This window comes from Adiantum capillus-veneris, chromosome 30, assembly GCF_014529385.1.
Source record: "Adiantum capillus-veneris isolate H3 chromosome 30, ASM1452938v2, whole genome shotgun sequence".
Lineage (NCBI taxonomy): Eukaryota > Viridiplantae > Streptophyta > Polypodiopsida > Polypodiales > Pteridaceae > Adiantum > Adiantum capillus-veneris.
Window position 1 is genome coordinate 12,314,346 of NC_140960.1, and position 24,598 is coordinate 12,338,943.

General features: G+C 45.7%; 1 protein-coding gene across 2 annotated transcripts in view; it reads left to right on the forward strand.

Annotated features, from left to right (window-relative positions):
* Nucleotides 1-24,598, forward strand: part of LOC147417552 (E3 ubiquitin-protein ligase UPL3-like) — a 92,728-nt gene that overhangs the window by 62,443 nt on the left and 5,687 nt on the right. The gene's annotated exons all lie outside the window — the stretch shown is intronic.

Sequence of the window (24,598 nt, forward strand, 5' to 3'; positions counted from 1 at the left end):
CCTAGCACCACACTGTACATGAGAGGGAAAGGAAGCACTCCATAGCTCTTAACCTGTGACAGGTTGCAAATGAAGCCTCTCCCTTCTCTAAATTCAGCGCCAATTCTTTTGCAAGAGGAAAGTGCATGAAAAGTTGACACTTGGCGCATTTACAAGCATTTGCCCGTTTCGGGCTTGCCGCTTAAAAATATCCTGACCGGTTGCCCAGTTGACTTCGCGGCAGAGTTGTAAAATGTTCCCCTAGTCATACTGGAGGTAATGACGCGAACACATTTCATGGCCCAAAATAGCAGTTCCCTAAATTTTAGAAGATGCTTCCGCTGGGCTCCCACTGGTCTTTTGACCATCTATCCTCATTGGGACCGCATCCAAAAGTGCAATGTGGCCCAATTGTCGGATACTTTTTGTTGGTAGTCCCACCTTGACTTTACGCCTTAATTGAGTTCACTTCCTAGTATCCACCAACTTGCTAAGTGCGACGGGGGGACCTATATGATCTTGCTCTGAGCCTAGACATCCTCTTACCATACGAATTCCAGTGCCGACCACTTCCCGTCTGCGGGTGAATCTATCGTTCACATTGGCCATACAATGTCCGACCGTTTGCTACTTCAAAAAGAGGGTCTTAAACAAATAAAATAAACCCCATTGGAAAGAAACCAACAACCAAGGTTAGCAGTTGCCACATCTCTGTGACATGGTTAATAACTGCCACGTCCTCGTGACATACCCCCCTCTTGAAATTGCAAACGTCCTCGATTGCATACCATAAATACACGCCACTGATCATCTTGTGCTATTAACACTCTTTTATCATCGCATGTATCCGCAAGAAAGGTCGTAACATACATAGATAAAAATGACTTAATGAGGCCTTCATACTTTTGCCATTTCCATCTATGGCACTGAATTCATATGTACATTTGATGTACTAGCTCTATCATTACCCCTCCTTTGCACACGTGGGGTTGGGGCATAAGTAGGCTGTAACCCAAAGGCTTCAAGGTAAAGCTGCAATACATTTGGTGACTCTGACAGTTCATGCTCTTCCATCCACTTTGCATCCATAGGCGGATAGTTCTTGAACTTCACCAAATAACGTCTTGCAACTTGTCCTTTAACTTTTCTGTCCTTATGTGCCAAAACTTGCTCAGGTACCAGGATCTCATCAAGTTCCTCAACTTCTGGCTGATCCTCAACTGGCATATCTTCTGGCACATCACCCACGAAGGGTCTTAGAAGACTCACGTGAAACGCATTATGAATCTTCCACGCATCAGGCAATTTCAGCCTGTAAGCCACAGCGCCGATCTTGTCAAGCACTTGAAAAGGTCCATAGTATCGCATGCTGAGCTTAGGAAACAGCCGTTCCTTGCCCTTCATCTTCTTTAACCTTGCCTTTTCGAACCTTAAGAGAACCCAATCACCAGGTGATAGTAACAATTCACGACGGTGACGATCAGCAGCCTTTTTCTGTTTTGCCTGAGTCTTCTCCAAGGCAACTTTAATCTTCTTATACATCTCATCCATGTTCTCAACATATCGATCTGCCTCAAAGATCTTGTCCGTTGTGTGCAAAATGGGAGGAACCTTTTTGCCGCCTTCAACAATTTCAAAAGGTGCTTTGCCAGTAGACGAATGCACCGTATTATTGTACGCATACTCAAGCATAGGCAAATACTGTTCCCACTTGCCCTTATTATCTGACACATAGCATTTCAGCAGATCTAAGACAGTAGAATTGGCCTCTTCTGACTGTCCATCAGTTTGTTGATGAAACGAAGACGAGAACTTGAGCGTAGTACCCATGTTCTCAAACAATCCTCTCCAGAACAAACTGGTCATGCGAGGATCACGATCACTGATAATCGATTGTGGCATACCATGGTACTTAAACACATTGTACATGAACAAGCGTGCCATCTGATCAGATATTATCTTGTTCCTAACAGGGATAAAATGGGCCTGCTTGCTGAACGTGCAGATAATGGTCCATATACCATCATTCCCTGTTGGCGTTCTTGGAAGATCATAGATAAAGTCCATAGCAATGCTTTCCCATGGCTTATCCGGAATCGGCAGTGGTTGTAACAACCCTGGTGCCTTTTGCCTGTCAAACTTGACCTTTTGGCAAACTATGCATGCTCGCACAAAGGCATCCACATCTCTCCTCAAGGTAGGCCAATAGAAGAACGTCTCTACCGCTTTAACTGTTGCATCAATGCCACGATGCCCTGCATACGGTGGGACATGACTCTCTTCCATGACCTTATGTCGCAATGGCCTAGTGACACAAAGTCTGCCATGCATCATCATAAAACCATCTCTGAGGAGGTAGTGCTCATGATGTTGCCCCTCTTGTAACTGTTCAAAGATCCTTGCAAAATCTTCATCAACAGTATACTGTTCCTTCATGTCATCAACCTCATGATGATAAGGAATTGACACTGCGTTACCGGCACTTTATCACAAGTGTACAATAGTAAAGAAGGATAAATTTCAGCAATAAAAGTTGAAATTTCAGCACACAAATAGGGCATACAATCCTTGCATGAGTACTCACTTCAAAAGTAGAACCAAAGTGCATATGCAACAACCTCAAATCTGCAAATGGATTAAAAGCTGCTGCAAAATGTATTTTCAGCAATACATCAACTCAATGCCGAGTATTCCACACGTAAAATACATAAATGTGTGCCACATAAATGTCCCGATGGATATAAACCTGCGTTTTTCTGTAATTTCTTGAAAAACTTAAGAATAAAACTCAAATTCTCTGCTCAGAGTGTCCTCAAATTGCAATACATTCACCAATGTCTGCAAATTTTTGAAATTTTAGCAAAGCTCCCACTTTTGACGGTCTAATTTCTGGAAAAACCCCCATTTTTTCTCAACTTGTAAGTGAAATTTCAGCATGTAAAGCTTCAATATGCTATAAAAATGCTGAAATTTTAGCCACCTGTGAATTTCTCCTTTTTCCTGTAATCGATTTTGCGTGCTAATCCCTTCTATGTCGCAAACGCGTGACTTTCAAACTTCAAAGGGAAGCAAGCTATGGACTGTAGTGAGAGGAGAGAGAAGGCTCTGGGCTGAAATCGGAGAGAGAGAGAGAGAAAGCGCTGTGGGCTGAGGTCGAAGAGAGAGAAAGGGCAAACACCTGCTGTGCATAGACGGAGGCGAGAACCTTGCTCTTATACCAGTTTGAAGGGAGCGAAAGCCCTTTTGGGTGCAGGTAATGCAAAACGTTGATGCAGACGACAGAGAGCGGAATGCAACGCAGAGTTTCGGTCGTGTGATAATAATCACACACTTTTCAATGTTGTGTTGTATTATTATGAGGGTACAAGTATAAGGGTCACTTAAGTGACCCTAGGGGTGGTTTACACCCAAAGAATAAGAAGGCATAAAATATACAATAGAGGTGTCCAGAGGGCCTTTAGACCCAAAAGGTTGTGCAATCAGAGGGTATGCAACTACTTTACAGTGCCACGTGGCAGCCTATACGGATTTTCCCGTTTTATGCTGCTGCATGCTGACGTGGCAATTGTACGGATTTAAGTGCTTTTGAGTTTGAAGCTTTTCATGTAAACTGCTTTTCATAGGCCAAGGGCTTTTAAATATGTGCAAAGGGCTCGGTCTGTGGCACGCTTCAAGGTGAAGGTACAGAGTGTGACTACCGGCATTGTATTGAGTTCAAGCAATATAAAGAAATACCGAAAGGGGTGCCAAGGTTTGGGGCCAGTGCTCCTCTTGGGGTGGAATACCGCCACTCCCCGTCTCGTGTTGTGCATCTCTTTCAGTTCGGTTGTTATTTGAAGTGCATAAAGTTGTTCAGTCTGTTCTTTTTAGTTGGCATGTGATGCCCGTCTCATTGACACTGACTGAGGACCCGAAACCCTTAAAGACAAAAACTTGACGTCTGGAAGCGATTTTCGTAAATTCACTGACATGCTGACGTGGCAGATTGTACGAATGTTGACGTGGCAAGCTTGTATGGATTTTCGCGTTTTGCGTCGTTGGTGCCACGTGGCAGGTTGTATTGATTTTCGTAGATTGCGCTGATTGCTTTTGGGAGTCCCCAACACCGAAAGGGGCCCCAGTCTTTGGGGCCAATGCTTTTGGACACGGAACTCCGTCGTGCAGTGTTGACTCTTTCTCTCTCTCTCTCTCTCTCTCTCTCTCTCTATATATATATATATATATATATATATATATATATATATATATATATATATATATATATATATATATATATATATATATATAGTGTCCAAGCGTGTTACAGAGAGCACACATATATCAGATTCATTTCGGGTTCCCAGTTCGAAGTATTTCTTTCATAAAGTCATACAACAGAATACTATCATCCCTGAAATCCAAAGAAAAATCAATGACTTTATTCCATCTGGGTAACCCGTGACAAAGGAGTGGAGTGACTCCCCTCTCGTGCAGTCCCGTTTGCACCAGATTCAACCCTGCTGATCTTCGAGATCTCTTGGAGTAGTCGAATCTAGACCGAAAACCTCAAGGTAAAGTTCCAATATCCGAGGAGTATCCGGCAGGTCCTCCTCCTCCATCCACTTCGCATCCAATGCCAGATAGTTGTCGGAAGGTCAAGTTTGACAGGCATAACACAAGGGATTGTTATATCCTTTACCCATTCCCACCCGCCCCTAGGAAAGTATTGCAATGGATTTCATTTTTGATCTCCCGAAGACACAGAGTGGGCATGATGACATTTGGACTGTCAGTGACAGATCTAGCAAGCAAGCTCACTTCGTTCCAGTAAAGAAAACAGTCAAGCCGGATCATCAATGAGACTGTTCATTTCACAGATTTTCATATTACATGGCATGCCTGAGACATTAGTCTCTGACAGAGATCCCCGATTCACGAGTTTGTTTTGGAAGGCTATTTGGGAGAACATTGACACATGGTTGCAGTTCTCGTCATCTTTCCACCGATAAGAAATGTAAGACTTCAGTAAATCCAGTACGACTAAATTTGCAATCTCAAATTGCCAAAAGACTCAATGGCATCTTTTTTTTGCCCTTGGTGAAATTTGCCTACAATAACACGATCCACTCTTCGACGGTGAAGGCGCCATTTGAGATTATTGAAGGTGCTACAAAGGTTCCACCCTTCCTTAGCACGAAAGATAAGATTTTTGAAGCCGACCATTACACGAGGGACTTGGACATTGCTTTTGCCAAGGTCCAGGAGGCTTTAACGAAATCTCAGGAAAGACACAAGAAGGCAGCAAATCGACACCGTTGTGATTTGAAATTAAGGAAGACAATTGGGTGCTACGTTTTGAGAAGGTACGCCTAGGAAAGAAAAAGGGAAAGAAGCGGCTTTTTCCAAAGCTTAGCATGAGATACTATGGACCTTTCCAGATAAAAGAAAAGAAAAATGATGTCTCCTTTAGACTCAAGCTGCCCGATACTTCGAGAATTCACAATGCTTTTCATGGGAGTCTCTTGAAGCCTTTTAAAGGCGATGTGCCCGATGATGGCAAGCCAGATGAGCAATCCGAAGTGGAGGAAAGCGAGGAGATACTCGTTCCAGAACAGATATTGGCACATAAAGATCGAAAGAGTAAAGGTTAATCGATTACGCGGTTCTTGGTTAAATTCAAGAACTATCCTGCATTGGATCTGAAGTGGATGGAGGAGGAGGACCTAGCAGATACTCCTCAGATTTTGGAACTTTATCTTGAAGCATTCGGTTTAGCATAGTCTACTCCTATAGAACCCCGATTTCAGCATGGGTGAATCTAGTGCAGTGGGCTTGCATTAGAGGGGAGTCACTCCGCATCTTTGTCAACGGATTATCCCGATTTTGATATAGTCACTGATGTCCCTTTGGGTTTCAGGGATACTGTGGGGCTAACATTGTTCTGCTGCATGAGTTTATGAAATGGAATTTCCAAAAATGAAACCGATTGATTTGTACTTGATTTGTTCGAGTGTGTTCAGGAACTGAAAGACGAAATGACTGCAGCATTTCGGTCTCATAAATCTCTATAGACATGATTGCCATAAGGATTAGTTAATCAGGCATCTGTGAGGTCCTGACTGGATCTAGATGCGATTACTAAATACGTTGCTGATTAATCATGGTCAGAGATTTGGAATGAATTTGAATGTGATTTGTCATGTGATGTCCGGTGATATGACTGTCGATTTGTACAAGTGCTAGATGTGTTGTCTAGTGCATCGGTACTAACAGTTAGTGTCTACTAGGACAATTTATGGCCTCTGTCTGTTTTGCAGGCGTAATCGAGGGCGATTACAATTATTTCAAGAGGGGGGTATGTCACAAACCGGTGATGTGGCTAGCCCTCGGACGTATTTACACTGCTGGCAGGCCGGGAACACGCGCTGACAGGTTGACGTGGTAGATTTTTGAAAAACGCACTGCGCTGCTGACATGGCAGATTTCCGCAATTCGCACTGACATGCTGACGTGGCAGCTGTAAAGAATTTCAATAATTTGTGCTGACTGCTTTTGGGAGATTTTGAGAACTAGTTGCTTTTGGAATTTATAAGTTTAAAGCTTTTGGAGATCAATTGCATTTGAGTTTGAAAGCTTTTGGGGCTCTACTTTTGGGCATCCCTTGTAAGAATAAATACGCCCAAGGGTCTCACTTCTCAAAGCATCTGGACGCAGAGTCTGAGAGTGAACACCCGCGGGCTCATTGTACTTTGCTTAAAGGTTAATATACAAATAAATACAGAAAGGGGCGCCAGTCTTTGGGGCCAATACCTCTTGGCACGGAACTACGCTGGGCAGTGTCGACTCTCTTTTGAACTGTGATTTGAAGTTGTGCAGTATTTTTGAAGTGAATCTTTGCTATATCGCGGTAGAATCTTAAGTTGGGGTGTCCAAGTTTATTACAGGTTGACTTCTTATGCCGTGCTTGAGACTTCTCAAGAGCCCCGTGAACCTTGGCAAAAGCAGTGTCCGGATCTCGTGTGTACTGATCTGCTTCAAAAATCTTACCTTTGGTGCTTAGAAATGGAGATAGTTTCTTAGCACCCTTGATTACCTCAAATGGTGCCTTCCCTGTCGATGAATGAACTGTGTTGTTAGCAAACTCCACCGAAGGCAAATACTTTTTCATTGAGTCTTCTAAACCGAAATATAAGACTTTAACAAATCCAAAACCACTGAATTGGCTATCTCAGATTGCGCGTCAGTCTGTAGGTGGAACGAGGAGAAGAATTGCAACTGCGTGCCAATGTTCTCCCAGATTGCCCTCCAAAACAAACCAGTGGATTGGGGATCTCTATGTGAGACTATGGACTCAGACATGCCATGTAACCGAAAAATCTGTGAAATAAAATAGTTTTGCCAAATAATCCGGTTTAACTCTTTTCTTTACCGAAATGAAGTGAGCTTGCTTGCTGAATTTGTCAATGACTGTCAAATGCCATCGTGCCCACTTTGAGTCTTTGGAAGATCAAAAATAAAATCCATGGCAATGCTTTCCCAGGGCGGGAGGTGCCACAAGACGGGCACCACGTGCCAATAGAAAAGAACAGATTGAACAACTTTAAGCACTTCAAATAACAATTGAACTGAAAGTGATGCACGACACGAGACGGGGAGTGGCGAAGTTCCTCCCAAGAAAGCACTGGCCCCAAAACGCTGGCGCCCCTTTTGGTGTTTCTTTATTATCGTTGATTTGCAAAGTACAACAGTCCCTTTGCAATCTGCGCGCTGAAGAGTGCCAGAGAGGGACCCCAAGGCTCATATTTAAAGACCAAAAGCCTAAAAGCATCAAATATGAAAAGCTGACCCCAAAAAAACGCTTTCCTAAAATTTCGGGATTTTCCTAAAAATTTGCCGCGAATTGCGGAACATCCGTATAGGTGCCACGTCATCATATTTTGCTGTGCAAAGTCTTCTGAGTGTGTTTTCCTTTATTTTTAATGCCTTTATGTCACTTGGGCCCCATCGGACAGGACCTCGTAAGTTGGTGGGAACTCTTCTTTAAAAATACACCACTCGTCAAGACTTTGTAAGTCTGTCAAACTGTCACGTGCACATCTAACCCTATGTGTACGTGGACAAGCTACTTCATGACATGGGTTCAATTCAGTTAGATTAGGAAGTGTTCTGGCACTTTTGTGAGTCTGTTCGTAGACCGTGCATGTCCAGACACTTAGAGTAGATGCATATCCTTTGGTTGTACACAGCATGATCATCAGATTTCCATCAGAACCCATCGGGAGCATTTTTACAGTGCATAGACCTATTTTCCTTATTTTAGCTAATTTTCACTTATTATTTTTAAGTGACTTTTGTTAAGAACTAGGTAGGGCAATTTTAGCAAGCAAGTATATAAGTAAAGCTAGCGCTAGCACTTTCTGGTAGAAGAGGTAGCAGGAACCTCAACAGGCACCTTCTCAGCAGGACCCCCATAGGACACCTAGCATTTTTGGAGCAGAGACCCTAGCGTTTTCTGCATCATCAAAAGCTAGTGTTTTTAGCAGAACAAGCCCAGTGTTTTTGCATTTGCAGCAGCCTGGCGACAAAAGACTACAGATCAGCCCTAGCATTAGCAGATTTCCACAGCAGAACAGAATTCAGCCTAGCGTTTTGCATTAGCAAGACAGAATTCAGCCTAGCATTTTTGGATCAGCAGAGCAACTCAGTGTTTTGCAGATTCATTGCGACAGAACCTCAGTTAGCACCAACGTTTTCAGTTTTCAGCAGTCAAATCCCGCAGAACTAGTCCCGAACCTCGCGAATCTCAGCTTCCTGCAACAGACCATCGCCACACGATCAGATCCATCAAAGTTTGCAGTCTCAGCTCGAAAAACACAGATTTCAGCATCTGCTTTTTCAGCGTATCGTCGCCATCGACATCGTCACCGACATAGAGTCAGAATCAGCCCTTAGCATTTTCAGATTTCAGCCGTCGTCGTCCTCGTTGTCGTTGACATCGTCGGCAAGTCCAAAGCATTGTAGAGATTTGTGCAATCAACAGTAGACCGCTCTCGCCATAGAGAGTGGGACCTTCGGAGGAGGGTTGACAACATTCTGGTGTCGTATTCTTCTCTCTCTATCTCTCAGTCTTAGCACCTTCATTCACAGTGTTTATCCACTTGTTTGTGATCACTTGCACTCTCTCACTAAAGGAATGGAAGGCTCTCCCTTCCGTAAGTAAAAGGAACCTTGAGCACAGTTCGGAGCACTCATCTTGAGCAAAGTTCAACATTCACTTCCGCTACACCTTACATTGGTATCAAAGCTTTGGCAGTGTTCTGTATCACTCAAGGAAAGAACCACAAGAACCACATAATTTTTTTTTGCTTGTTGCAGTCGCACGTAACCCAAGACCTCTTGGGCATGTCGATTCCTAATCGTGTTTTTGAAGAGTGACAGGAAACCCAAGAAAGAAGGGCTCGTCCTGTCTCCCCTTGTGCTTCTTTTCACTCATTGAGAGCGGACCGTGCACTTAGCCGCCAACCAATCGACGTGAAGTGGGAAAAAGCAACCTTGGTGTGAGCGCAAGGCCGCTAAGGGGCGTGCCCGTGGAAAAGAGCTTGGGTGAAGAGAAGGTCCTTCTCTAACATAGATTGCAAGCGAAAGAAGAATCGCAAGAACCTGGAGAACTCAAGAACCTCAAGAACCTCAAGAACCCGAAGACCCTCAAGACCCTCAAGAACCTCAAGAAGTCAAGAACCCAAGAACCCAAGACCCACAAGAACCCAAGTTCCTCGTGAACTTAAGAACCAAAGATCTCAGTGTATGGTCATCACCCAAAGCGGAATGGATACTTTGCATGAAGGTGATGAGCATGAAGAAGGTGAAGAAGAATTTTCCCCACAAGGAGGTTTTTTCCGACCCTCCCTCTTCCCCATCCACGCCACGATTTGCACCAAATCCTATGGAGGCTTTGGTCAAGTCGATGATGGACATGATGGCACAATAAGAAGCGAATCGTGTTTCCTTGGAACGTGAACGCGAAGCGCGCAAATAAAGAAACGTTGGCTTGGAGCGTGAGTGTGAGCAAGAACGCTTGGCATCCGAAGACAGACGAGCGGCCTTAGAGGCAGAGCGTGAGGTGCAGAGAGACCTACGCATGCAAGAGTTGGTCCGACAGGCTCTCACCTCGAAATCCAAGCCGGCCAAAGATGTTGGTGGTTCATCACGTGGCGCAAGCTGAGATTCGGACTCCAATAAACCCTGTCATAGAGAAGATCACGTTCAATAAGTATGATGGTAAGATGGATGCTACGATTATTCATTCTTGGTTGCATCAATTTAATGCTTATTTTGCGATAGCTAAGAAGACAGGAAATAGCAAGGTTTTGACGGCAGCTATGTACCTTGCCGGTGATGCCATTAATTGGTACCACGAATGGCAAGAAGCACAGTTGACCGCGCACTTAGAGGAAACCGAGGAAGGCACGTCCCTTTCCTTTAATTGGGCCGACTTTCAAGACAAGCTCAAGGCGCGGTTTGTGCCCCCATAGTACCTAGCGCGGTTGAAAGACGATTGGCGCAGTCTCATGCAAAATGATATACCAGTTATGTTTTTCTCTAATTGTGTGTTGCAGCTCGGCACCCAATTACGCAAATCGGATGATGAATGCAAGGAGGCTTTCATTTTACGGGTTGGACGACTATATTAGGTTTGATGTCGAAGTCCTCGACCCAATCGATCTCAACAAGGCGGTAGTGATTGCTCTCGCACAGGAGATGAAGCACAACAAGAGAAAGCCCAAGGAAAACAAGACTTTCACAAGTACCTCTTAGACTTCTCAGAACCCTCAAAACGGTAAGAACGGTAAGAATGGTAAGAACGGTAACTCTTCTAACCAATCTTCCAATAGTCTCTTAAAAAAGAACTCTCCAAATGAACCTAAGGGTAAAGCTAACACAATTGCTAAACCTAAGCTCACTCCAGATGAAAAGGAAAAACAAGGAGTTTTAGGAGGATACATCACGTTAGAAGAACAAAGCATTTATTCTAAGGAAGGTCGTTGTTTTCAGTGTCACTTCAAGGGTCACATAAGAACATGTCCTAAGCTTGCCGGTATAGACTCTCTCATCATGCAAGAGTGCCTTGATGTTTTGTTCACTGTTCAACAAGTGTCCTTCTGCAGAAAATTGTAGTCTCTCCTCTCTCAGGATGTGATATGCTTTTGGGCATTCGATGGTTTCGTGAGCATAACCCTGTCATTGATTGGGCGGAAAATACGTTCGCTTTCCATGCCAAAAGTGACTCTTCCCTTGTCATTCGTGGAGAGCAAGTTGTTCATTCTTCATCTCTCATTTCTAATGTGCAGGCGAAGATTGAAAAGAATCCGAAAAAGTAGACTCTCTTAGTCTCTTCTTTTCCAAAGCATGACACACATGATTTCCATGATAATGATAAGCGAGATGATTTGCATGATAATGATAAGCAGGATGATTTGCATGATCAAGATTTGATTATCCACAAGCATGATATAAGGATGATGGTTTAGTTGATACTTTGTGTAGTGAAGCTAACCTCATTGCAGATTTGATAGATCACGAAGAACTGATCTTGGCTCTCGTCGAGGTCCAAAGAACCCTCACAGGAAGTATTATGTGTACGAATGATTAGTCAGCACGCATTGTTCGAGTGTTTCATTCGTGATGCTTTCTTGTATTTTAGTCACCGTCTTTATGTGATCCCTTTTCATAGGCATGCCATATTGTACGATGAACACGATTCACTCATGAATGAGCACGGATGTATGCGGATTACTCATGAAAACATGAAATGTTTGCACCCAAGGAATTCACATTCCATGTCTCTTTCTTGGCATGACACAGTATCCGAAAGAGCACAAGAAGGATTGAGCATGAAGCATCGGCATTTCCATTGTGTTTTGCCACAGTTGATTGATTTAGATCAGAAAGTCGAGATTCGACCCCATTGTTCGTGTGTGTTTGATGAACAGTTTGGCACTCCATCTCTTTGTTCATCTACATTGCATGCACAGTCTTTCAAGAAGACTAGAATTTTTCCAGTCACTTTACATGGAATGGGTATGTTCATGTTTTTGTGTTGGAAGTGGTTTCAGGAATTTTTTAGCCTTGGCGATTCTTGAAGATGGTAGACGCAGGACTATCGACGAAGTTGAAACATTGAAGGAGCCACATATAACTTTGTGTCGCCTTCAGCGCGGCCCAAAGAAGCAAGCGTTACAGACCTTTATGAAGTTCAAGTATCGCATGACCCACGCATTAGAGTGGGCCGGCGAAGAGTCCTTTCCAGGATTCCAGACGCTGTTGGCGATCTCCCTCGACGCCATACAGTTCGGTACTAGTACCTCACTTTGAAAAGGAGTAGATGTCACGTGCACATCTAACCCTATGTGTACGTGGACAAGCTACTTCATGACATGGGTTCAGTTTAGTTAGATTAGGAAGTGTTTTGGCACTTTTGTGAGTCTGTTCGCAGACCGTGCATGTCCAGACACTGCATATCCTCTGGTTGCACACAACATGATCATCAGATTTCCATCAGAACCCATCAAGAGCATTTTTACAGTGCATAGATCTATTTTCCCTATTGTAGTCAATTTTCACTTATTATTTTTTTTAAAGTGACTTTTGTTGGGAACTAGGTAGGGCAATTTTAGCAAGCAAGTATATAAGTAAAGCTAGTAGAAGAGGCAGCAGGAACCAAGGTTCAACAGGCACCTTCTCTTTATAACAGACTTGGACACTCCAAGTCAAGAATCAATCACAACAACACCAAATAACCACTTCAAAACAATTCACAGATCACAATAGATTTGCACTGGCATGGCAGAGTTCCGTGCCTAGAGATATTCGTCCCAAAGATTGGCATCCCTTTCGGTATTTCTTTATATATTAATCAATGTTAAAAGTACAAGAGAGCGGTTAGGGTTTCACTCTCAGACTCTACGTCCAGATGCTCTGCCGAGTGAAAACCCTCACCTCTTATTTATTTGTTTACAAGGGTTGCCAAAAACAGAGCCCCAAAAGCTTCAATTCCAAAAGCCTAAAAATAAAAGCTAGGTTTCTTTCTCTCACTCAAGCTCTCTTAAGCTTGTAAAATAAAGCAAAGTCTCTCTCTTTCTCAAATCGCGTGGAGAAAAAGCTGACGCCAAAAACCCTAAAATTCCGTTGCAAATTACGGAAATTCTGTTGGCGCTTTTCACGGAAATGGAGTCTTGTTGCTAGGGTTAGGGTTAGGGTTTATGGCAGATTATAGGTTAGGATTAGGTTCAGGGTTCCTGGCAAATTTTAGGGTTTGCAGGTTTTAGGGTTAGGGTTTGCAGAATTAGGATTTTCAGTAGCAGTAAGGGTTAGGGTTTCTCACATGCTCTCGGGCACACGTCATCATTTTGTGACACACCTCCCTCTTGAAAGCATTGTAATCGCCCTCGATTATGCCTGCAAAACAGACAGAAGCCATAAGCTGTCTTAGCAGACACTGACTGTTAGTACCTACGTACTAGGAACACACATCTAGCACATGTACCAAATTGACAGTCACATCACAAGACATCACAGGAGATCACTAGACATCACTGGACATCACATGACATTCAACATTCATTCGGATCTTAGACCATGATTTATCGGTAATGTAGCTCGCAATCACATCTAGATCCAATCAGGACCTCATTGATGTCCGATTGACTAACCCCTATTGCAACCATGTCTATTCGAGATCAATCAGACCAAAATGCTGCAGTCATTTCGTCTATCAGTTGCTACACTTAAAAGAAGTCAAGAACAAAATCCGTATCATAATCAGGAATTTCATTGCATAAAGTCATACAACAGAATACTGTCAGCTTTCAGTATCCTTGAAGCTCAAAGAGACATCAGTGACTGTAGTATCTAAATCAAGGCATCTGTTGACAAAGGAGCAGAGTGACTCCCCTCTTGTCCATCCCATTGCACCAGATCTCCGGCCAAGCTGAGTTCCGGGTTCCATTTGGAGTAGACTATGCTAAACCAAAAGCATCGAGGTAAAATTTCACAATCTGAGGAGTATCTGCTAGGTCCTCCTCCTCCATCCCTTCGCATCCAATGCAGGATAATTCTTGAACTTAACCAAGAACCGCCTTCGGACTTTACCTTTATTCTTCGTATCCTTATGTGCCAAAGTCTGTTTAGGAACAAGGATCTCGTCGCTTTCTTCCACTTCGAGTTGCTCATCAGGCTCCCCATCATCAAGCACATCACCTTTAAAAGGTTTCAAGAGACTCACATGAAATGCATTGTGAATCCTCCAAGTATTAGGCAGTTTCAGTCGGAAGGAGACATCATTTTTCTTTTCAGTGATTTGGAAAGGTCCGTAGGATCGCATACTAAGCATTGGAAAAAGCCTCTCCTTTCCCTTTTTCTTTCTCAGGCTTTCCTTCTCAAAACGTAAGAGCACCCAATCATCCTCCTTCAATTTCAAGTCGCGACGATGGCGATCCGCTGCCTTTTTCTGTCGTTCTTGAGATTTCTGCAAAGTCTCGCGAACCTTGGCAAAAGCCATAACTAAGTCTCGCGTATATTTATCCGCTTCAAAAATTTTATCTTTCGTGCTTAGGAAGGGTGGAATCTTCGCAGCACCTTCAACAATCTCAAATGGCGCCTTCCCCGTCGAAGAGTGTATTGTGTTTTTGTAGGCAAAATTCCACCAAAGGTAGGTACTTTTCCCATTGAGTCTTCTCATTTGAGATATAAGACTTCAATAAATCTAGAACCACGGAATTTGCAATCTCAGATTGCCCATCAGTCTGCGGGTGGAACGATGACGAGAACTGCAACCGCGTGCTAATGTTCTCCCAAATTGCCTTCCAAAACAAACTCGTAAATCTTGGGTCTCTGTCTGAGACAATCGTCTTAGGCATGCCATGTAATCTGAAGATCAGGAGTGATCTCAAGCCGCGCCGCCAATTCCGGTGAAATGAAGTTGGCGTTGGCTCCTCCATCAAAGAAGATCAGGGCCTCTTGATCTTTCACTTTGCCCCAAGCTTTGCAAAGTTCTGTACTCTCGTCGATGGTGTTGGGATCGGTACCCACACAGTCTGGAAGCGGTCCTGTTTTCATCTTGCCTTTTCTGCCACGTTCCTTAGTTGCTCTCAAACTCTCAGGCCTGTTGTCGTCCTTATCATTCTGTTCTTTCGGTGCCTTTTTAGGGCACTTCGCGGAGATATGTCCATGTTCCCTGCATCCAAAGCACTTCCCCTCCCTGATGAAGCGAGCTCGCTCCTGAGGAGTAAGCTTGGGTCATGCATCCTTCTTCTCTGGGTTGCTCTTTCTCTTTCTACTTTCATTCCCAGAAGTCTGTTCGGCTCATTGTGTCATGGCCTCATCGGTGGGGTAGGTCAGACTGCCAGAGTGAATGGCAAACCCCTGTTGATTGAGAGAGAGAGAGAGAGAGAGAGAGAGAGAGAGAGAGAGAGAGAGAGAGAGAGAGAGAGAGAGAGAGAGAGAGAGAGAGAGAGAAATGAAATGAAATGATATATTAACGTCTACAAGAGGCCAAAATGACCTATGAGACCAACTGATTACAATGATGAGTCTAGTACCAAGTCTGGGTACAAACAAGAAAACTACAAACAAAGAACTGATAGGAGTGCTACCGACTCCTATGGGTGGCTGGTAGGCTGAGCAATGGTATCATGCCATAAAGGTACAAAGTGGGGATAAGTGTCACCATGATACAATATAGCAGTAGCATGAAGCCTATCCCGATCGACATTCTGGGTGTCGTGCTAGAATCCTGTGGATCCTCTGTCGCAAGCTCGATCAATGAGAGTACCGCTGATGTGTGTATGGGTGGGAACCGAGCTCTCTGGTGGTGGTGTCCCCTCTGACTCTGTGGTACTCAGACTGAAGAAATCTGAGATGCGTCTCTGGGACTGTCTCTGTCTTTGCCCATTCAATAGAGCGTCTCTATGTCTCTGAATCTCAAGTAGGAATAATCCGAGACATCTTTGATCCTGATATCTCATGACTCTGTCTAACGAGTCAAAACCATCTCTGAATAGACAATGAAAGCGTCCCCGTATCTCATAGTAGACTGTGCAGCGACATATGTAGTGAAACTCTGTCTTTGGCTCTGCATGGCATAACTGACATATCCTACTGTCTGCTGGTATGCCTCTGAATCTACCTGTCTCAATCCCAAGCTGGTGTGAAGATGTGCGAATCTGGCCAATAGCACATCGTAACCTATGAGATAGATGTGTGTCCATGTAACTGGCCGTGTGACAAATCCGTCTGTCGTGAGTTGAAGAAGATGTTCTTTATAGAAAACCCTCTTCGTACCCAACTCCCGTGATGGTTCTATCCATGTCCTCTTGCTATCAAGCTGGATAAGATCCTGCCGAATGAGTCTAGTAGTCTCCATCCGTGTAAGAGCCAAGGATGGTGCATCAAGAGAATACTGGAAAGGGGGCAGCCTGTCCATGCTGAAACCATGCCTCTGAAACCATGAGTTCATCTGTGCATACCAACATGATGTATCTCTCTGTAATGCCAGCTGTCTGGATGACTCGAGAGCAAGCCTGGCATACCTGTCCCTGGTGGTGTCCCATAAGCTGTGTACAAATGATACTGATCTGGTGAGTGCCTCAACCTCCATAGGTGGGGCAGCCAGCTCCGCTCGTATGATGTCATGTGGGACTGAGGCCTTGGCTCTAATCAGCCTAGAAATCATAGATATTAGGGGTCTCTCCATATTAGTCCATCCAGCACTATCAATAGACGGTCCCCAAACCTGAACCGCGTAGTGCATAACTGAAGCGACCAAAGTATCGAAAAGCCAGAGCTTTGTTCGAGGTTCCTGGAATTGAACTTGCGAGCAAATCCTCTCTAAACCACCTAGGGCTGCATAGGCACGAGTCAATCTAGTGTCTGCTGCTACTTTCAGTGTGAACCTCGGTCCACTAAAGACCACCCCAAGATATGTGTATGCATCAGTGTACTCCTTACTGTCCTGTCCATATGTGAAAGTAGGTGCTGATCTCCTAACCCACTGTGGCGTGGTATTAAATACCATGACCTTGGTTTTACCAAGGTTGACAGACAATCCACTATCCTCTGCAAAACTATGCAATGCGTCCAAATGTCTCTGCATACCCTCTGGCGATTCTGATATCAACACGATATCGTCAACATACAATAAAAGAGGGATCCATGTCCCTGCAAGCTGAGCACCTCTATCACCTCCTCTGTCAATATAATCAGAGACCCCATCAACATACATACCGAATAAAGTAGAGGACAGTGGGCATCCCTGTTTCACTCCGATGGTGGAGTGAACTATGTCGGATATCCCCTCTGATGTGCGTACATGACCCATCACTGAACTGTACAATGCCATGATCCCCCACATCAGCTCTGTGGGTACCCCCAATTCCATAAGCCGGTGCATCAATCTGGCCCTCGGCACTGTGTCAAAGGCTTTGTGAAAATCCACAAAGCTGCAGTATATCCGTCTACCATGTGCTCGACCCTCCTCAATGATAGCTCTGAGTGTAAAGACATGATCTAGTGTGGAGAAACCCCTTCTGAAACCAGCCTGCCCAGGTGCTCGTATGCCCATAATCTCTGCCCAACTGCTCAGCCTATGCTCGAGGATGGATGCATATATAACCGTGCGTCTGGTAATGGTGGTTGTCCAGGTACAGTGTATAAAGATGTTGCATACTGCCCCCATATCTCTGTAGAAGTAATCACTGGTGGGGGAGACTTCTCATGGAATAGACGCCAAGCCTCTCCTGAATCTCTACTAAGGAAGAGCTGATATAAATCTTGCTCCATCTGGACCCAGAAAGCTCTCTTCTTCCGCCGCACTAGTCGTCGTGTAGCAATGCGAGACTGTCTATAGGTGATCACTCCCAATGTAAGGTCCCGTTGTATCTGAGCTCTCCTCTGTCGACACTCCTCATCATACCATTTGTTCTGAGGCATGTGCCCAGAACGACGTCTCTGCCCAGGCTGAGTGTGTGGATATGCCTCTGTCGCTGCCCCATGTAATGTCACTGTCAGCATAGATGTGATCTCCTCCACTGTGTATATTGGCTCTGATGTGCATAAAAGCCTACGTATCTCCTCTACATAGATTGAGTCAGTCTCTGGTGTAAAAGTATAGCGTGTATGTCCACCATCCCGTGAGGCCTGAGATGTATTGTACTCAAAGGAGACTGATAATGTTAAAAGTGCATGATCTACTGCTATCCCAACTGGCCTGGGCCCCACTGTGAAATCCTGAATGTGAGAGATAAAGCTCGGATGTGTCAGAACATAGTCTACAGTGCTGGACCCATGTCTATGTGGAAAACAAGTAAAACCTGTAGACAATGGGAAAGTCGTTAAGCCATTCAGTATGGCTAAACTGTGAGTAGTCGTCATCTCTCTCAAGCATCTCCCATACTCTGTATGCTGTCTGTCGTGTGAGCATCTCTCAAGTCCCACCTCCTCTGGCTCTAGCTCTCTAAGCATCTCCTCTGATGTGTCATAGAAGACTGTCTGTGAGCTGCCTGTACGGGCATTGAAATCCCCCAGGAGTATGATGTCTCCATCTCTGGAGAACTCCCAGATATCATCATCAAGTACAGAGTAAGGAGACTGTCCTCTGGGTGAAGCATATACTGAAGTGCTGGGAGGAAAATAGCATATGGCGATGTACAAGAAACGTCCAGTCTCTGCCCTCAGCCTCACCCACAAGTATCTGGCCTGATCATCTCTCCGAACTATGTGCAATAGTGGTTGGAGCTCCTCTCTAAAAAGAACTGCTACACCTCCTGATCCTCTAGTCCCATGTGCAGTTCTGGTGCATGTCCTACAAGCTGTCTCCCATCTGTATCCTGATATGTGCGGCATCAACTGTCCTGGAGCCTGATGAGTCTCTGAGTAGAAAACAATGTCTCTGTCTCTGAAGCTATCCTCAAAGGCCCCCACATCAAGTCTATACGAACCATGACAGTTCCAAACTGCCATCCTGAGAGTGGTCCCATAGGTCTCGCACCGTCATGTAGAGCGGTGCTTTGTAAACACTACTCGTCCATTTCTGTAGAAAGCTAACTTCCCCTTCTCCCTTGCTGCTATAATCTCTGGCATGACCTCTCTCATATGTGCAAGCTGTGAGAGCGTAAGATCATCTCCTAAAAAGATACCTGTTTTCTTGAGGGTTGGCCTCTTCTTTAAAAAGTCTTTCTTTTCTTCCATGGAGGGAAAGCGCAAAATGAGAGCCCGTCCTTTTGAACTCTCCCCATTACCTTCACTCTTCTTGCCCACTCTCCAAGCTTGTGTGTGCGAGGGCTTCTCCACCCCCATCATGGACATGAGGCTCTTCACCTCTTGGTCCACCTTATCTGAATCTTTTAGGCCGGTCACTCTCACGTGTAGAGCGCGTACCCTTCTTCGTTGTTCCTCTTCTAGTGTTTTGTTGATGATGTCGGGTGTAGTCGGAATTTCCTTGCCCTTTCCCTTCTTGACAACTTCAATCCATTTTTCAGCCTCGTCCATTTTCTTTTGTGTTTTGGAGAGAACCTCCACCCATGAGGTCTTCATTTCTCCTTCCTCCTTTATTTTTTTGACTTGTGCTCGTATACTATTCAGCTCGTCAATCATTGATGGCTGAATTTCCCCATCTTCAAGGCGTCTTTCCTCTTTGGTTTCGTCGAGTTCCTCCCGAAGGGCTGAGATGCTACTTTTTAAAGCTTGAATTTCATCCCGGAACTCCTTGCGTTCTAGTTCCCTCGCCTGTTCCTCCCTCTTTTTCCATTCGAGAATTAAATTCTTCTCTTTCTTCCACTCATCCATGTGGGCTTTGCATTCTTTCAACTCCTTTTCAATGGCTGTCATCCTCTTGCTTGTGACCATGTAGTGCGCCGCCATTTGTCTTGCCTTATTTGTTTCACTTTCTGAGAGAGAGGAGAGAGCAACCTATACGCACCGCATTATGCATACATATGTTTCCCCATTCAGCCTACATGGCATATGTTTGCTTTCTGTATGTGTCAATTTGCAATTTCTGTGAGCTCTGCAGTTTCCAAATTCCTTGCAAATAAATCCCTGCAGGTAAGATACTCGCTGAAAGCTATACTGGGCTCAATACGCGCTGAATGAATGCTGATACTGATGGCAGATGCTACTGAACTGGTGTTGAAGCTACTGGATGGCTGAGTACTGAATGGGTACTGCAGGATGCTGACTCCAGGAGATGGCGATGAGGGAAGGGAGACCTCTGCGATGTCTGGTCTGTTGACACGCCGAAGCCCCTGCTGAAAACGCTAACTCTGGAGCAGCAAACTCTGGTACAAGTTGAGCCTAACGCAGGCTGCCAGGTGCTGGGCGTAGGATAATGCAGGTGTTTGCTGGCTGACCCACGCTATCTGCTGGTAAAATGCTGGTGTTCCGAAAAGAGAGAGAGAGAGAGAGAGAGAGAGAGAGAGAGAGAGAGAGAGAGAGAGAGAGAGAGAGAGAGATGAAATGTTATATTAACGTCTTCAAAAGGCCAAAATGACCTATGAGGCCCGAAAGTTACAAAGTGGTGGATCTGATACAAAGTCAGAGTAACAAAATAACCTAACAACAGTACAAAACAAAGATATATACTATGGGGTCCTAAGTTGGTCGATGTGAGTCAGGCAAAAAACTAAGCAGAATAATGGGCGGCTTGTTGGGATAGCTGAATCACAAGAGATCTAGCATCGGTCGTTGGCGAATCTCATCAATTTCCTCCGTGGTTAGTAGTCTGACCGGGCGTCGTGTATGCCTGGCCATCGTGCTCCGAATTTTCTGTCGTAGCCTTCGTTGATGCTGTGTAGTTCTTCGCAGTCGCGGGCGCCTGGATTTTCCCAGTTCAATTGCTCGGTCAATTAGTGTGCCTCTGGTGTGAGACGGGGGGGAGCTCTGCTGTGGGAGTGGCTCTTGTGGCTGTCTTGTGTCTGCTCTGAAGAAGTTTGTGATCCGTCTTTGAGACTGGCTAGCCTCGCCATTCATCAGGCTATCTCTGTGTCTGCGCAGCTCGAGCAAGAACAAACCCAGGCATCTCTGATCTTCGTATCCCATGACTCTTGAGAGTGGTCCAAAACCCTCTCTGAACAAGCCATGGAAGCGGCCTCGTATCTCGTAGTAGACGGGGCAGCGGCATGTATAGTGTAGCTCTGTCTCAGGTTCCATGTTACACAAGGGGCATGTCCTGTCCTTTGCTGGTACTCCGCTGTATCTCCCAGTCTCAATCCTCAACTGGTGAGAAGATGTGCGTAATTGGCCAATAGCACATCGTATCCCATGAGACAAGTGGGTATCCATGTATCTGGGTCTCGCCACAAAACCATCTTCCGTAAGTTGGAGAAGGTGGTCTCTGTAGAAAGCCATCTTTGTGCCCAATTCCTGTGCTGGTTGTATCCATGTCCTTCTGGTGTCTAGCTGGGTCAGGTCTTGGCGGATGAGCTTGGTGATCTCTGACTGTGTAAGAGTGAGAGATGGTGCATCCAATGAGTACTGGAGTGGTGGCAGCCTGTCTATGCTGAACCCATGTCCCTGAAACCATGATGTCATCTCCCCATACCAGCATGTTGTATCTCCTTGTATGGCTAGTTGTCGAGAGGATTCAAGTGCTATGCGAGCATATCTGTCTCTAGGAAGTGCCCATGTGCGGTTTATGAAGGAGACTAATCTGGTGAGCGCCTCCACCACAAGTGGGGGGGCCGCTAGCTCTGCTCGGATAATGGCCCGTGGTACTGATGCCTTGGCTCTAATGAGCCGCGAGATCATAGAGACGAGAGGTTTCTCCATGTTCCTCCATCCGTCTGAGCGACCCGGCCTCCTGTGGTTATCCAGTGAAGGTCCCCATATCTCGGTTCCATAGAGCAATGCTGAAGCCACCAAGGTGTCAAAGAGCCAGAGCTTCGTTCGGGGCTCCTGAAATTGAACCTGCGAACACATCCTCTCCAATCTACCCAATGCTGCGTGGGCTCTAGTAAGTCTGGTCTCTGCTGCTCTTCTGAGTGAGAATGCAGGTCCTCTAAAAACCACTCCAAGGTAAGTGTAAGCGTCTGTGTACTCCACCGTCTCCTGGCCGTATGTGAATGTAGGTGCTGACCTCCTGATCCACTGTGGGGTGGTATTAAACACCATAACCTTGGTTTTACCCAGGTTGACAGACAAACCACTTTCGTGGGCAAAGGTATGCAAAGCATCCAATTGACGTTGCATTCCGTCTGGGGATTCGGAGATCAACACTATGTCATCAGCATATAACAAAAGTGGAATCCATGTCCCTGCTAACTGAGCACCTTTATCCCCATCGTTGTCAATGTAGTCAGAAACCTCATCTACATACATACCGAAAAGAGTAGGAGAGAGCGGGCAGCCCTGCTTGACCCCAATAGTGGAGGAAACCGGTGTAGAAAGTCCCTCCGGGGTGCGTACATGCCCTACTACTGATCTGTACAATGCCATGATCCCCCAAATGAGTTCTGTGGGTACTCCCATTTCCTGTAGTCTGCGCATCAGTCTAGCTCTGGGTACCGTGTCGAAAGCTTTGCGGAAGTCCACAAAGCTACAATAGATCCGTCTCCCATGAGATCTGCCTTCTTCGATGATGGCCCTGAGTGTTAGGATATGGTCAAGAGTAGAGAAGCCTCTCTTGAATCCTCCCTGCCCAGTTGCACGCATCCCTTCCCTCTCTGCCCATCTACTCGGTTGTTGCTCCAGAATGGATGCATACAACCGTGCCAGTGTGTGCCCAATCATAATAGTGCGGTAATTCCTAGGCTCCATGGGGTCTCCTGATTTGAAGATAGGTACGATCGTAGATAGGCTCCAAGAGTCTGGTAGGCGCTCACACATGGCCCAGTTAAACATAACTGCTAGAAGCTCTGCTAGTAGGTCTTTGGCATGCATGAAATGCTCAGTGACTAGGCCATCATGATCATACGCTCTCCCAGTCTTCATCTTGTCAATAGCTTTCTTCACCATCTCAGTGGTGAAAAAGACACATGCGTGTGGGCATGGATCGGGGGGGTTGGGGAGGGCCAGCTGTCCGGGTACTGTGTACAAAGATGATGCGTATTGCCCCCAGGTCTCTGTGGAGGAAATAGCAGGGGGGGGGGGACTTCTCATGAAAGAGCCGCCACGCCTCATGCGAGTCCTGACTCAAGAATAGCTGATATAGATCCTGCTCGAGTCGAGCCAAAAAAGCCCTCTTCTTCCGCCGCACCAGGCGCGTCGGAAGTCAATCTGTGACTGTCTGTGAGTGACGTCTCCCAACAGCACCTCCCTCTGAAGTCTGGCTCTAGTCTGGCGGCACTCCTCATCGTACCAGCTGTTCTGAGGCATGCTCCTTGATCGGCGGCTTTGCTCAGGCTGGGTGTGTGGGTATGCTTCTGCTGCTGCCTCATGTAGTGTCTGTGTCAGTATAGTAGTTAGCTCTTCGAGAGGTCGCCCCGGGTCCTCAGTGCATAGGCGTCTGTATATTCCGTCCATGTATACAGAATCCGTCTCCCGTGTGAATGTGTAGCGAGTAGGGGCTGCTACTCGTGGCCTGTGTGCTACACTGAACTGGAAGGAGATGGTCATCGACACCAGAGCATGATCCACTGCCACCCCGATCGGGCTGGGCTCAACTGTGAGATCCTGGATACTAGAGATGAGATTCGGCTGTGCCATGACATAGTCTACTGTGCTGGCTCCATGTCTGTGTGGGAAGCATGTAAAACCTCCCGAAGCAGGAAATCTCTGTAGGCCGTTCAAGATGGCCAATCCATGTGCAGTGCCCATGTCTATCAGGTGTCGCCCATACTCAATACATTCCACATCGTGTGATAGAGGTGCTCAGCACACGTACATCCAGTGACTCCCAGCCGCCGCGCCCGCTGCTAGGGTGGGTGCACACGTACACCTAACTCCCTTGCGGACGGCGATCAAGCATGAGGAAGATGAACGATAAAGCTGACCCCCTAGAGGATGCCATTCAAAAATGCAAAGAGGAGATGACGGAGACCATGACCAAGATGAACCACAACCTCTGGGGCACAATAAACATACTCGAAGGACGCGTGCTGATCCAAGAGAGCAAGATAAGCACGTTGGAAGACCGAGTGACGACCCAAGAGGAAGAGATCGCGTCACTCAAAAAAGAGCTCGCCGAAGCACGATCAAGAAACACACTGGAAGAGGGCGAACTGCAACCCTGAGTATCGAAGAAATCAACACGATAAAGGAGCAAGTACGGGCCATCAAAGAAGGAGAAGAGCAGCATAAAGAAATGACGACCTCTTGGGTGGATGTTCTTACCAAAACTCAACAGAAGGCGGACGAAGCCGAGAAATGGATCAAGGTGGCCAAGAAAGGAAAAGGCAAGGAGATAACGCTCACGCCCACACCCAACAACATCATTAATCAGACACTAGAGGAGGAGAGAGAGAGAGAGAGAGAGAGAGAGAGAGAGAGAGAGAGAGAGAGAGAGATTTGATTTGGTATTAACATCCGTAGGGGGCCAGAAATGACCCATGGGACCTCAAAGTGATACATAGTCTCCCCTCACGGGGGTGTATGGTGTGTGTTGTTCTCTTTTTGTGTTCTTATGAGTGTCTTTTGATGCTCAAGTATGCGG